Here is a 12,598-nt window from a genome sequence, read left to right on the forward strand (position 1 = left end):
CTGAGCACGGCTGGTGCCAAATCCAGGCTTTACCCCCAAGGCGGGAAGGAACCGGCGGGATCGACATCCCTCCTCCTGCTAAATTTGTTTACTGTCTGTATTGGATACAGATAGCCACGCCGGTTACTGTCTGCAGTCAGCCAATTCCCCTTCTTCATGTGGGGGTGGTTGTGGTTTTGGTTTTTTTGTTGTTGCTGTTGGGTTTTTTTTAATAGGAAATGGTGACTGTAAAACCGCAGAAACAGACATGGGGAGTGGGGTGCTGGGACAGTTTTTACATCATCTCCGCTTTTAAAAGATGTCCTGATTTCAAGCTGTTGGTATGTTTTTAGGAAAAAATAACCTCCTCCCCCACATGCCAAATAACCCTGAGTTTAGCTTTGGTATAGGTGAGAGAGCATCAGGAGGTACGTATCTAATTTGTAACTTTACAAGATAAAGAAACCCGAATCTAAATGGAGTGTTCTCTAAATAGGCCTGCAATTGCAAAGATAGTTTATTAGTAACAAACACAACTGCCTCTTGAGGAACTTATTTCTAAAACCAAAACACAATAGACACGGAAAGCGTGAGGACCATCCCACATGGGGGAAACAAACATCTCCATGGATAACATATGAGAATTTTCCTCTGGGAACTGCACTGCCACTGACAGGCTCCCTGCAGCTGCACAGCACCAGCTGCTGAGGGGATCCTGCAGGAGTTAATGCAGCTTGAAAGAAGCATTAACTCCCTGGATATCCATCAGCGTCCAAGGGCAGGATGCCGCAGACTGTGTTTCCTCATCAGCAATGCTCATGCCCCTACCTGCATGTCCTACTACATAGCTGCACCTGGAAACATATCAAGGTCTCTGAAGCAGGTAGAGACAGCAAAAAGCACAACTAAAAAGCACAACTCCCTTTCCCATGCGTGGTCTCCACCAGATTCTCTTTGCCACTGGAATGGAAGAGCTGGCTTTGTTTCAGGGAAGTCCCACTTCAAATAAGCCAGAAGCAAAGTGATTTCGGTGGTTCTGGAAAATAAGTTATAGATGAGGTCCCATACTTACTTTTAAATATTCTTTTATTCTTTTGATGGTTTGTTTATGGGTTAGCAGTTGTTACTATATCCTTAGGGATAGAGTGCAGATGGGTCCAAGCCAGCTACTAGTTACGGGTTGTCATGTTTCATGATAATTACAGATGAGGCTGGCAGTGCTGTTTATTACCGAGATGCTTGACCTGTCCTGTTCCCCCTCTCCCCCCTTTCCCTTGCTCGATTATGCCAAACTTGAAGCACTGGGGCTAAAATTTTCCATTTTTGCCTCAGGCTGATTTTTGGAGGGAAGCTTCAACTCAAATGATGCAACTATTTCCAAGAAAAAGCTATGCATATATATTTCTCTTTAAAATGTTATAGCTGCCAATTTTCAAAGCATGAATATGAAGCCTGCAGAACTTTTTGCAGAACAGCATTCTGCATTTTGGACTATTTTCTACTGGAGTGATATCTATAATACTTGCCCAGAGCTGAAAACTTTTGAAAAATTAGTTTGCATATATTTGGAAGACCACCCCAGAGGTTTAAAGGTGTGAATTCCAGAGATAATGCCTTTTCTGTTAAAGTTTCAGCATCCAGCTGAGGGGATTTTCCTACAGCTGAAGCCTGTGTCTGTGTGGACTGTGCTGACCTAAGAGTGGGAATCCTTTCATCTTTGTGTTCTTAATGATCCTACACGTTGGTTATTAAAAAAAAAAAAAGGAAATACAGAAGGAAAAGGGGTGAGATAGGAAGAAAGGGAGACATATCTGGGATTAAAGACTGGCAGCAGAAAAAAAACCTGCAGGGAAATAACGTGTGGAAGAACTGTTTGCCTGGATAAAGAAAATTGCCTCAAAATTAGCTGTCCTGGAGGCTGATTGCAGAGACACAAAAAGCACAAAGACTTGTAGATTATTATGACTAAGAAAAACATCTAGGTTGATCAGTTTGACCTCACAGGAGACCAGGCTGGAAAAAAGTGAAGGAAAAGGGAAGGGGAGTAGAGGGGAGCCAGTATAACCGAGATGATAGGACAAAGCAAAAAAGCTTGGACTGAATGGGCAAGACAGGGAATAAAAAGCTGAGATAACTGAACTGGAGTTAATTGGAAGGATGGACAAAAAGATCTGAAAACGAGTTTATACAGAACTATAAAGATGATAAGTTCAGAGGTCTGTAAAGTATGTATAAACGTACATTCAATAACTCCTGATCATTCATATGGGTACCAATATGGTCTCCCTAAAACTGTGTACAAACACTCCAATAAAAAACACCTATGACTGCAGAAAGGAGGACTCAAATGACAGCATTGAGATCTGCCTTACTTTTGGTTCATTCGTCAGTAGATACTATAATGCAACATTCACTGTCTTCTGTAGTATACAATATTGACGAGCTCTTAAAAGCAGTGAGATGTGTTTTGGAGGAGACTTCCTTGATTCATTGGTGCTGCACATGGATTGGGAGAAGTGACTAGTGGGAAGGGGAAAAGGGACAATAACGACGTGGGCAAAAAAATACTGTCTTTTGTGTAAGGTCCGTATGCTGTCTTGGAGAACTGGATGTCACCTCTGCCTGTGTCACGAGTAGGATTCACCTTCTCTGGCGTCAGATGTCTGTATCTGTAGGCATCCACATCTAAGCCAATCTAAAGTACCTTCATATTCACTGGAGAAAAATGGGTCCTTTAAAAGGCAATTCTACTGACCTATTTTAGATATTTACCTTAAGGTGAGGCAAGTTGTGCCCTAGAAGTGCCTGTTTCTCTCCACTGACTATAAAGGGAGAGAGTGAGAGATGAGATGAATCCTACTCAGTACTCAGATATGATGGCAGGCAATTCACTCAAATTGCTCTTTTCATAGGTGGCTACAAATCATGTGGCTGATTTCCAGAATGTAAAGAGAGCCTTAATTCAGTGTCCCATAACTGACTGCTCAACTGTGCCACTTACTAACATACTTTTAATGCAATTTTTAAAATGTGAAGTATTTAGTGGAACGTTATACTTCCACACCTCTTTATTAAATATCAGCCACTTATTTTGCACCTATTAACATTAGTCCCACTTTACATTTTGAGAAACAGGACCACATGTGGTTTTGGAAACAGAATGACAGATGAAAATATAAGTGGTTTGCATACCAATACACATTAACAGAGGCAGGGTGAGAACTGAATATTCCTGTTATAGTACTTAGCATATATTTTAATTACAGTAAATTTTAATAGTTATGATTTATTACAGTTCTGCCAGCTGTCCAAAACGTCACAGTACAGGCATCCCTACAGTTGAGTAAGTATGTCTTTTAAATGAAGATGTCACCAGTGTGAGGCACATAAGGCTGGATGTGTATTCAAGATTTGGCAACCAAAAAGGAAAAATTAAACCAAACAGCATGAAATTAGATCTCATGATGAATAATATGGTTGGTGACTTGTGCAGAACACAGCTGAGTTGTTATATAGCATTTCCCAGACCATCATACAGGAACCATTAGAAAACTTAAGAGCTCCAGCTTCATCCCCACCACCTCCCATGCAAAGGAAGACAGCAAACATCACCACTAGTCCCTGGTGACCTGACCAGCATGTTTGTTTCTCTGGGAAATGAAAAGCTCAGTCAGATATACAGCATTAGGAAGCATTAAACAACTGTCTATTAAATTTAAAAGATTTCTTTTTTCTGAAAGGAAACCAAGTAGTTAATTGGCCCACAATTAAATAGAAATGCCATTAAAAGAAAACCTGAAAGAGCTTGCCAGGCCCAGTTTCTGCTTGCCTTTTATAGTGTCCTGATAACCTAACTGTCATACCAAGACATTAATTGAGAATATTCTGAACACTATAAAAACATCTTTATGGATCAAGTTATCCTGACGGACAAAGTGCATATGGCAGACATATGCAACTAAGTAAGAGCAGAAAGGTAATGTAACTATTCCATCAAGAAACTTGAAAGGCCTGAGGGAACAACACATATTCATAAATGTAGGATCAGAGGAGATCATTATGAGTGTTTATTCTGACATTCTGCACGGTATGGCTTATAAAAGTCCCCTCATTTAACATGAGCCTCAGCTGGAACACACCAAATTCATGAGAGTCCCTTAGTAAGTTGCCTGATGACAAAGCATTATTGCAAAAACATGGGTGCCTTATTTTATACTTAGACATCACTTTCCTGGGTAGTGAAGTTAAGAAAACTCCTGTGCACTTTTCCTTTTAAGTAGGGGAATGTGCCAGAAATAGAAAGCTGAACAGTTATACCTTATATCTGCCCAAAACTAATCTATTTTAGCTCCTGAATTTTTTCATAAGAGGGGGAAAACCTCATCAAACCTCTGGGAAACAAACCAGAGAACCAACAGCTGTAAAGTTCAATTACTGTCTTTAAAAAAGCAGATTCAGTTTCAAGGTAGCTTTTAAAAAAAAAAAAAAAAAAAAAAAAAAAAAAAAAAGGAGGGGAGGCTTGTTCATTATAGTATCATTTTATAACTATGGGGAAAAGAAGGATTGCTCAGGATAATCTACAAAAGTCTATGCTAAAATACAAGTGCAGCCCTTTGTAGCTGGGTGATTTGGAACTGAGAATTGTTCAGTGGAGTTCGACAATTTACTCCAGTTTGGAATAATTTCCTAACTGTAATTTTTCTTGGAGTATATTCCATTTGCATTTGTTGGTACATGTGAATAAAGCAAGGGAGCGGATGTAGAAAACCTCCTCAGGAGAGTTTTTCCTTTCCCACTATCAGCCAGCAAAACGGGTTCTGATTAGAGGGAATGCAAGAGCTCCCCAAAGATTTTTCTCAAGCATTCCTTGCTCACAGTATCACCTGCACTCTGGAGCCGCACCACTGCAAGGAGATCTTCCCACTGGAGCCATGCACACCATACTGCTTACCTCCGTACAGGAACACAGGTACACGTTTCAATATTTGCTTTACAATGGATGCTACTTTTTTCTCGTATGAACTGGATTTGTATACCCTCCTAAAATTTCTCTTTTTCCCCCTACACTTGATTGCTTTCCCCCCATCAATCATTCTTATCTAGATTCCCACTGGATATTTCCTTTCCTTATCACTGTTTCAGAGATGTTTGCCCATCTTCACAATATGTATACCAGCTCACTCAATTTCTGCATCATATCCATCATCTTTCTCACTAAGGACAGATTATTTTGAGAACATGTGAATCCTTAAACTAATTTGGAAGTGAGGTCACTACTGAGAAAAGCTATATAATCCCTTTCCCAGCAATGGAGAGTGCTTCTGGGTTCCCAGCCTCTGTCACTCCAGCGAGCAGGATATCAGCATGAGTAACAGCACCCAAGTGTCCTATATAATATTAAAGGTCATCATCTTCATACCCTGAGGCTTACATTCAAGTTTAATTTTTTTTTTTTTTTTTTTCCCCTGAAGGATACTGGTGGAGTAGAGTAACAGATTTCTCTCTGTGCAAAGACTAGCCTGCCTTCAGCTTGGCTCAGAGGGCTGAAGCTTTGCTTCAGATCAAAGATCATGTAATTCATAAAAACTACAGCTGGCAAAAGCACAAATATCTTTTTACAGTCACAAATGTTTTAAAGGCTGTGGAGTGCTTTAAATGTTAACTCTAATGGAAAATATTGTAAAAAAAATCATTTGAAACAATAACTCTTGAAAATGTTCTGACTGTTGCATATGTTTAGCCAACAAAGCTACAAAAGCAAACTGTTTGCAAGATGTAAAATGTTATTCTATTGAAAAGTGACTCTCATAAATGTGGCCCAGTAACACTTACAGTCTATTGCTTCCTAATCAAATTGATTTCCTTAGTAACTTTAAAGATTTGCATCTTACCATTACTACTGACAGTAAAATTGGGCGCTTTCCATTTTCCAGAAGCCAAATTAAACTTTAGCTCATCCTGCACCCCAGTATTTTCAAAGCGTATTCTCATTGCTTTACTAGGAGAATTTTTCAGTAGTATTATCATGGTACCTAGGAGGCTGTCTACCATCAGCACTTTTGTGGTACTTCCCATTCTACAACATAGAAACCTGCCCCTGCACTGCAAAATCTAACCTGTGCAAATGCATTTGCCATCAGGATGTTTGTGCAGCCATCACTGAAGTCTCAATCTGGAAACAATTGTGCAGTATTTGCCTTATGTCTGCTTTCAGGTTAACACAACTAGAGATGGAAGATTTTTTCATTCTGCCTGGTATCAGTACTTATCTTTTAGTTTCCATGGTTTCATTATTGACTCTCAGTAAAGAGAAAACATATGGAGGTCACACACTCTACAAATAACACCTGTTACACTCCTGCGATATGACCTTGTGTGCCACAGTCCCAGTTCGAACAACCTCACCAAAGACTTCCAGGGGGGAGAACTGATCTAACAAAGCTTGCCTTGTGGCCCAAGAGGTAGGATTTTTCCACTGGTTTGCATTTGGTACAAATACTTACAAATAAACAAAATACGATTAATATACTTCGAGATCAGCTGTCAAATTTCAAATATCCTGGGCAGAGTTCTTGTTTCATAATAGTTGTGGTTGTATAGAAATTTACCATACACTTCCCTATAAGCACATCGTCTGTTTAGATTCTCAGGTGCTACTTCAGCCTTCTTTTTGGTGGCACCTGTTTATGGAACTCATTTTTAAACAGCAAATTCAGACCACAGTGTCTAGGGAAAGGACACTTCTTTCTGACCTTGCTCTATCTGTATGCAGTGTACAATGCATTAAGCTCCGGCCACTATTCTCCTCGAGATCACAGACTGTCAAATTTTTTTGCATGCATCTGACTCCATTTTGTATACATATGTGGAATCTGGCTCCTAATGTATATGCGATCCTACCGAGACAAATGGGTGAGTCTAGAACACGGTGTATCGCTTTAGAGAACTTGAGTCAGACTCCTCATTTCAGAGTGAATCATTTACATTTATCATCAAACAAAACTACATGGGGTCAAAGCCTGCTGAGGATTTTGCAGTTACATTGAGGAGGGTGAGACATGGTGAGGATGGTATAGAAAAAAAATTAATGTATAAATAACACCCATTCAAACAGGAGGACTGTTTCTGCCCCACTCTGAAAGCCTGCTGGTAATAGTTTAACTAAAGCAAAATTCGCACCGCTGTCAGAGGAATGACAGCAGTAGACGTGGAAATATCGTAGCTTTAATTCAGTTAGCTCCATACCAGTGACTGGAAAGCTATGGATTGGTAGGCTAGCAGGCCAAATGAGTAACCAAAATAATCAGGTGGGTTGGTACAGTTCTATAAAGCACATATACTGCCTTTGAAACCAAAGTACTAAGCTGAGAGCTGGCTTACCCACTGCAGTCATGCTTTCTACTGCAGAGTTGAATGGTACCCAATTTTTTAGCTACAGCAGGTCATTTGACATCTTCTAAATGTACTCAAAAGCTGCATGTTATTTAAGACCAGACAAGCAGCACCATATGGCATAAAAATCAGGCATCTCCTGTCATATGACAGGTCCATGTTAGACCATGAGAACACCACTTGCTGTATGTTCAAAACCTGGACATCCACTGTCTTAAAATGCATGTCTGCTCATGTTATATGTTATCAGTTTGTCCAAGTAAGGTAACTGACTATACACTGCATAGAGCAATCATTATCTTATTGAACATGATCCTCTTTCTTGATGGGAGAATTCTCCATTTTTACCACACAATTGGAAGTACTTGTGAGGATCTCCAGAAAGATGAATGAGAACTGGTTAATATTAGCAGTTCAAGAACAGTTCATCTGGCCAAAATCAGATTCTGCCCACATTTAAGGGAAGCTGACCTAAGAATCAAGAAGCAACTGTGATCAGAATTATAAAAAAAAAATATCCAAGGAATCTTCATACAGAAACAATCACCGAACTTCAGATGGAGAGATCTAAAAAATAAGTTATTGCTGATTTTTTAATATTTTTTGGACTTTTTTTCTATGTAGTATGAACAGAGCTGACAGTTTTGTTTGCTTAATAGTTTCCATCATGAGAATCTCTTCCTAATGCCTTCAGCTTTGCGAAACATTAATTGTTGAGACTGAACTTGTTTACACTGTTGGCCTCATCCCGATTTCTTTCTTTAATGACACTATAAATGGTGAGATACTTCTTTCAAAGAAGTTACAAAGAAAAGCTGAACTTGACAATGTGGAACCATGTATCCTCATGATACTTCTTATTTCTTTCAGCTTGAATGCTACCAACAACAAAAACTTCACTGCTTAATAGAAAAAGTACATTTGTAGTTGACTTATTGGGAAAAGTTTGAAAGTATTATTCCACTAATCTACAAGTTTAGAAGCCAAAAGGCAAGAACAATTAATCTATGTTGTTGATTTTTTAATAGGAATATTTAAAACTATTTTTGTGATTATTTAATGAGTATGTTGGTAATACTGTGACATTAAAATATACTTCCAGCCATTTTTTGAGAACTTCTGCTACAACCTCTTTACTCTGAATTTTGTCAAGTAGGCGGCTCAGGCAATATAAGACTTTGAATTTTGTTGCTCCTTTTTAAATTTATTGAAATCTGGCGATTCAGCACTTCTCTAAAATAATTTCTAAATATGCTCAGAAAAAGCTTCTTAGCGGCTTGCAGTAAATACTTACAGAGCTGCCACATGTTGACTGAGTCTCTGCCTAGCATTAGCAGCCCATTCAGTATAATTGACAGCAATAGCTGCTGAAGCATCAAATGCTGAAACCAGGAGCAGAAGCAAAGCCCTTCCGCTGGTCCCAAACCAGTTAGAGGCAGAAAGAGGAAGCAGCCTAACTTAAATTGGAGGTAAGGGTAGAAAAAAGGAACAATAGTAGGTTCAGGAGCATAAATAAGAGAGGTAAAGTTGCAAGCTTGAAAAAATAAGAATCTGACCTGAGTAACATGAATATTGTTATTCAATGTTTCTTTAAATTATCCTCTTTTAGTATTTTGGTCCCAAACCTTCTTTACTGCACATCTTCCCAAACATGCAGTGACTACAGAATCATCAATTTCCTCCTTAGCTTTTTTTTATGATTCTTATCCTTGTGGTATTTAATGATTCACAACATCATTTGCCTCCCCTCGTTAACACCTCTTTGAAATCAGGTACATCATTTGTCTTGCAAAGACAATAACGGAAGAACAGGAGATTCAGGCCACCATTGGCAGAAATGTCTTTTAACCCAGCATTTCTGAGACTGGTAGGTGTCAGCGAGGGGAGAAGAGGCACAAGAAATGGATTCTTTCAAGTGGCTTCGGGAAGCCTCTAGAAAGGAGGCCTCTGGGATTCCCAACACCTGCTTGGCAAGCCAGGGCCAAGGGCAAAAAGAAAGGAGTGAGGGGACTCTGATGGGCGAGGGGCTGCCCCTGCTCTGGGGGAGTACAGGGCCGGCCGCTGCAGAGGATCCACACTGTCCTCTGGAGAAGTTGGTGTGAGTGTGTGCGTAGCCTTAAAACAATGGAAGCAACACAGTAAAATCTTGCTTGTGATTTTTGTACTCCAGCTGAGAGCTGCATGCATAAGAAGGTATTACAGTTGCATTCTTTGCTGCCTAGTATGATTCAAGCAGATGATAGGCTGTATTAGATTTCGGTGTCCTCTCTGTACCCTCAGGGGGAGAGTTTAGGGGCTACTCAGGGGCAGAGCAGGTAGTGACCCAGCAAATCCATTCATCAAGGTCTGCGATGAAGAAATTGAGCAAGCAGCGCTGACAAGGTAACTGCTGCTGGGCTCTTGCTCTGGCTACAGAGTGGGGCTGCTGGTCTCTGCTGCGGAGATCTGATGCTTATATGTGTACAGAGTACACTTCAATTACAGTAATTCAGATGAACAAAAATAACGAGAAGGCTTAAATATCCCCTAAAATTGAGTTTCACAAAAGGTAAGGAGGGCCACCTTTCTCTTAGGGTCAACTTTTGCTTGAACTCCTCCAGAGATATCTGACTTCATCGCTACTGAAAGGTAACTGGTTCATGCTTTGATACGTTATAGCCATTTATGTGTTTGTATTTCCCAAATACTGACGTTCACAATTAACGTACTAAAAATCCATAAGAATTCAGCTTCAATATTTTCCTTTGTCTTGTAACAACTCGATGGATTTTCTTTTTTATTTTTTAAATGTAGAAGTAAATCTATAGCTTGTCTTTGAAGCTATATGCTCATTTGGCCTACTAACTGCATTTTATGAACACTGCAAAATTTCTGTGCTTAAAAAAAGTTATTCTCTCCTTGAGCATTGGTGCAGTCTAAAAATCAAGAGAACAGAGCCAGGTACTTATACACTTGCCTAATATTAAGAATGTGAGTCATCCCATTGACATGCCTGTTTGTTGTTGAATTGGGGCCTATAGACATAAGGGAGCACCATTTCTTTAATGCATTTGTCACCGGAGGAAATTGCAGATCATTTGGACGTGATTTTTCATCTTTTCTCCAGATCTGTTCAAGAATGGATGATCCTATACCATCTAGTGAAAATATCTTCAGAACTACAATAGCTGAGCTATATCCATATATACATACTGTAAACATTGATCAGAAAAATACAACTGAGCAGGCAACACGCATAGATGGCAAGAATGCATGTGAACCTTCTTAACATTTCACATGTATGTAAGGAAACATCTAAAGCCAAGGCAGCATCTACCATTCAAATCCCAACAGGCAATTTTCACTAATCACCACTAAAAAAAAGAAGTTTACCTTTACACAGGTGTGTGAAAATTTTGATTAAGTGCTTTCCTACTTACCACCTTATAACAAAAAGCACTAATCACACATTTTTTTTTCTCATATACTGGCTACTGAGCCCTTTCTCTGATCTGTGACTGTGTAAGTCAATGTATCTCTATGTTGTTTTTCCCAACTAAATAAATTATTGCTGTAATTAAGAGAAGGTAAGAAAAAAAGCAGAAGGTTTGAAAGAAGAGTCAGGGGGTGCTGCATGAGCTTCCCACCTCCTGAGTCATTCTGCTGTCTCTCCCAGTGTGTATCATGCATCTAAAAAAAAAATAGCAAAAAGAGCATTTTTTCCCCCTCTTTCTCATGCAATATGGAATGAAGTTTTTACAATAAAAATTCATTCATATATATATATAAAACAATTCACAAAACACACGTGTTTCATATGATATTTGCAGCAGTGCAAAACCACATTTAGTCACATACAAGTCCTCCATTCTGTCTTCCATCAGGGAGAGGCTGTTTTGGGAGATGAGGGAGGAGAGAATCCTGTAAATCTCTTATACCTCACAGAAACAAAATGATGAATTTAGGAAGTAAAGAAAGCCTCTGACTGAAGATGGTATAAAGAAGCAGCAGCACATTTCTGCATTAAAACTGGGCAATCCCAGGGATGTATTTTTATGCTTTAAAATACACTCCAATTTATATTCTGGGTACAGCACCAACATAGCCTCCACTAGAAAAAGAAAACACTTGTGGATGACCACCTCAAAAACCAGCAACAAATTACCACACTTAGGATGAAAAATACAAACTCAAAAGTAATTCTAATTATAAACATACAATCTTAAAAAAACCCATAGCACCAGAGAACTCCAAAGGAAAACAAAATTTTTTGTTATTGTGCTAAGACCTAATTAAATACAATGAAAAATCCATGCAGTGGCAAAGATGGCTATTATTTCCTCTCCTCTTGCTCTATTAATATTAATTGAAAACTAGGTGTGGCACCACAACAGAAGAATCTTGGTACAAAACAACTGGAATTTGTTGCCTAAGCATTTTAATTAAATATCATGTTGTCTTACCTGATTAAAAGAGAATTACAAATCATGGCATAAGAAATATCCATACACTTGTAAATGATGAGGCTCCTTCTACTGCAGGTTCAGGTTCCTAGGCAAAGAAGCTTGTAAACTCTTAATTTCACTAAAATGAAAAAGGAAAGAAATGAAGAAAGAACCTCCCCGTCAAAGCAACAAAAGAACCTCTGCAGTATTCTGTAGTCTCTTCGTCTGCTTCCTGTTTTGAGATTCACTCTTTGAATCCCAGCATCGATCAGAAAATTGGTTATGGGGGAAAAAAAAGGGGGGGGGGGGGGGGAAAGAAGAGATGAGGGGGAGGAAACAAGGAGGCAGCATATTACGTGCTAGCTCCACCTACTGGCAAGGAAATGAGCTCAGCTGGATTCTTAACACCCTATCAAAACAACTGTATTTTAGTTTTAAATCGCATATTAGCCCTTGATTATACAGCTTTAAAATACAGTAAGTGGGTTAGGACTAATGAATGCTTACATATTTTTAAAAATTGGTTTGAGATTTAAACTGCACAGCGGTTTTTTTTTTTTTCATTAATGAAGTAAGTATTTCAATATATCTGTATAGAAGTACTTGCAGAAAACTCAACATTCTGCCAGGTATCTTTATTTTACTACGTACTAACGCACTTTATGTTTAAAAATAAAGAAGTCGTTCTTTATTCAGAACGCACCACTACAAAACAGTAGAAAATAAGGGTGCCTGCTTTTTTTCCCTTTGATTATTGATTCTGCAAAATATAAAGTATATTTATACCTTTATTGAAAGCCAGA

General features: G+C 38.9%; 1 protein-coding gene across 4 annotated transcripts in view; it reads right to left on the reverse strand.

Moving 5' to 3' along the window:
* SCN2A (sodium voltage-gated channel alpha subunit 2) overlaps window positions 1–12,094 on the reverse strand; it is a 79,158-nt gene extending 67,064 nt beyond the window's left edge. For all 4 annotated transcript variants that reach the window (XM_030019336.2, XM_030019333.1, XM_030019337.1 and 1 more), the window contains exon 1: window positions 11,814–12,094. The gene's annotated coding sequence lies outside the window, so the exon portion shown is untranslated. The remainder of the gene's footprint in view (window positions 1–11,813) is intronic.
* Between the last annotated feature and the right edge of the window lie 504 nt (window positions 12,095–12,598).

This window comes from Aquila chrysaetos, chromosome 6, assembly GCF_900496995.4.
Source record: "Aquila chrysaetos chrysaetos chromosome 6, bAquChr1.4, whole genome shotgun sequence".
NCBI lineage: Eukaryota > Metazoa > Chordata > Aves > Accipitriformes > Accipitridae > Aquila > Aquila chrysaetos.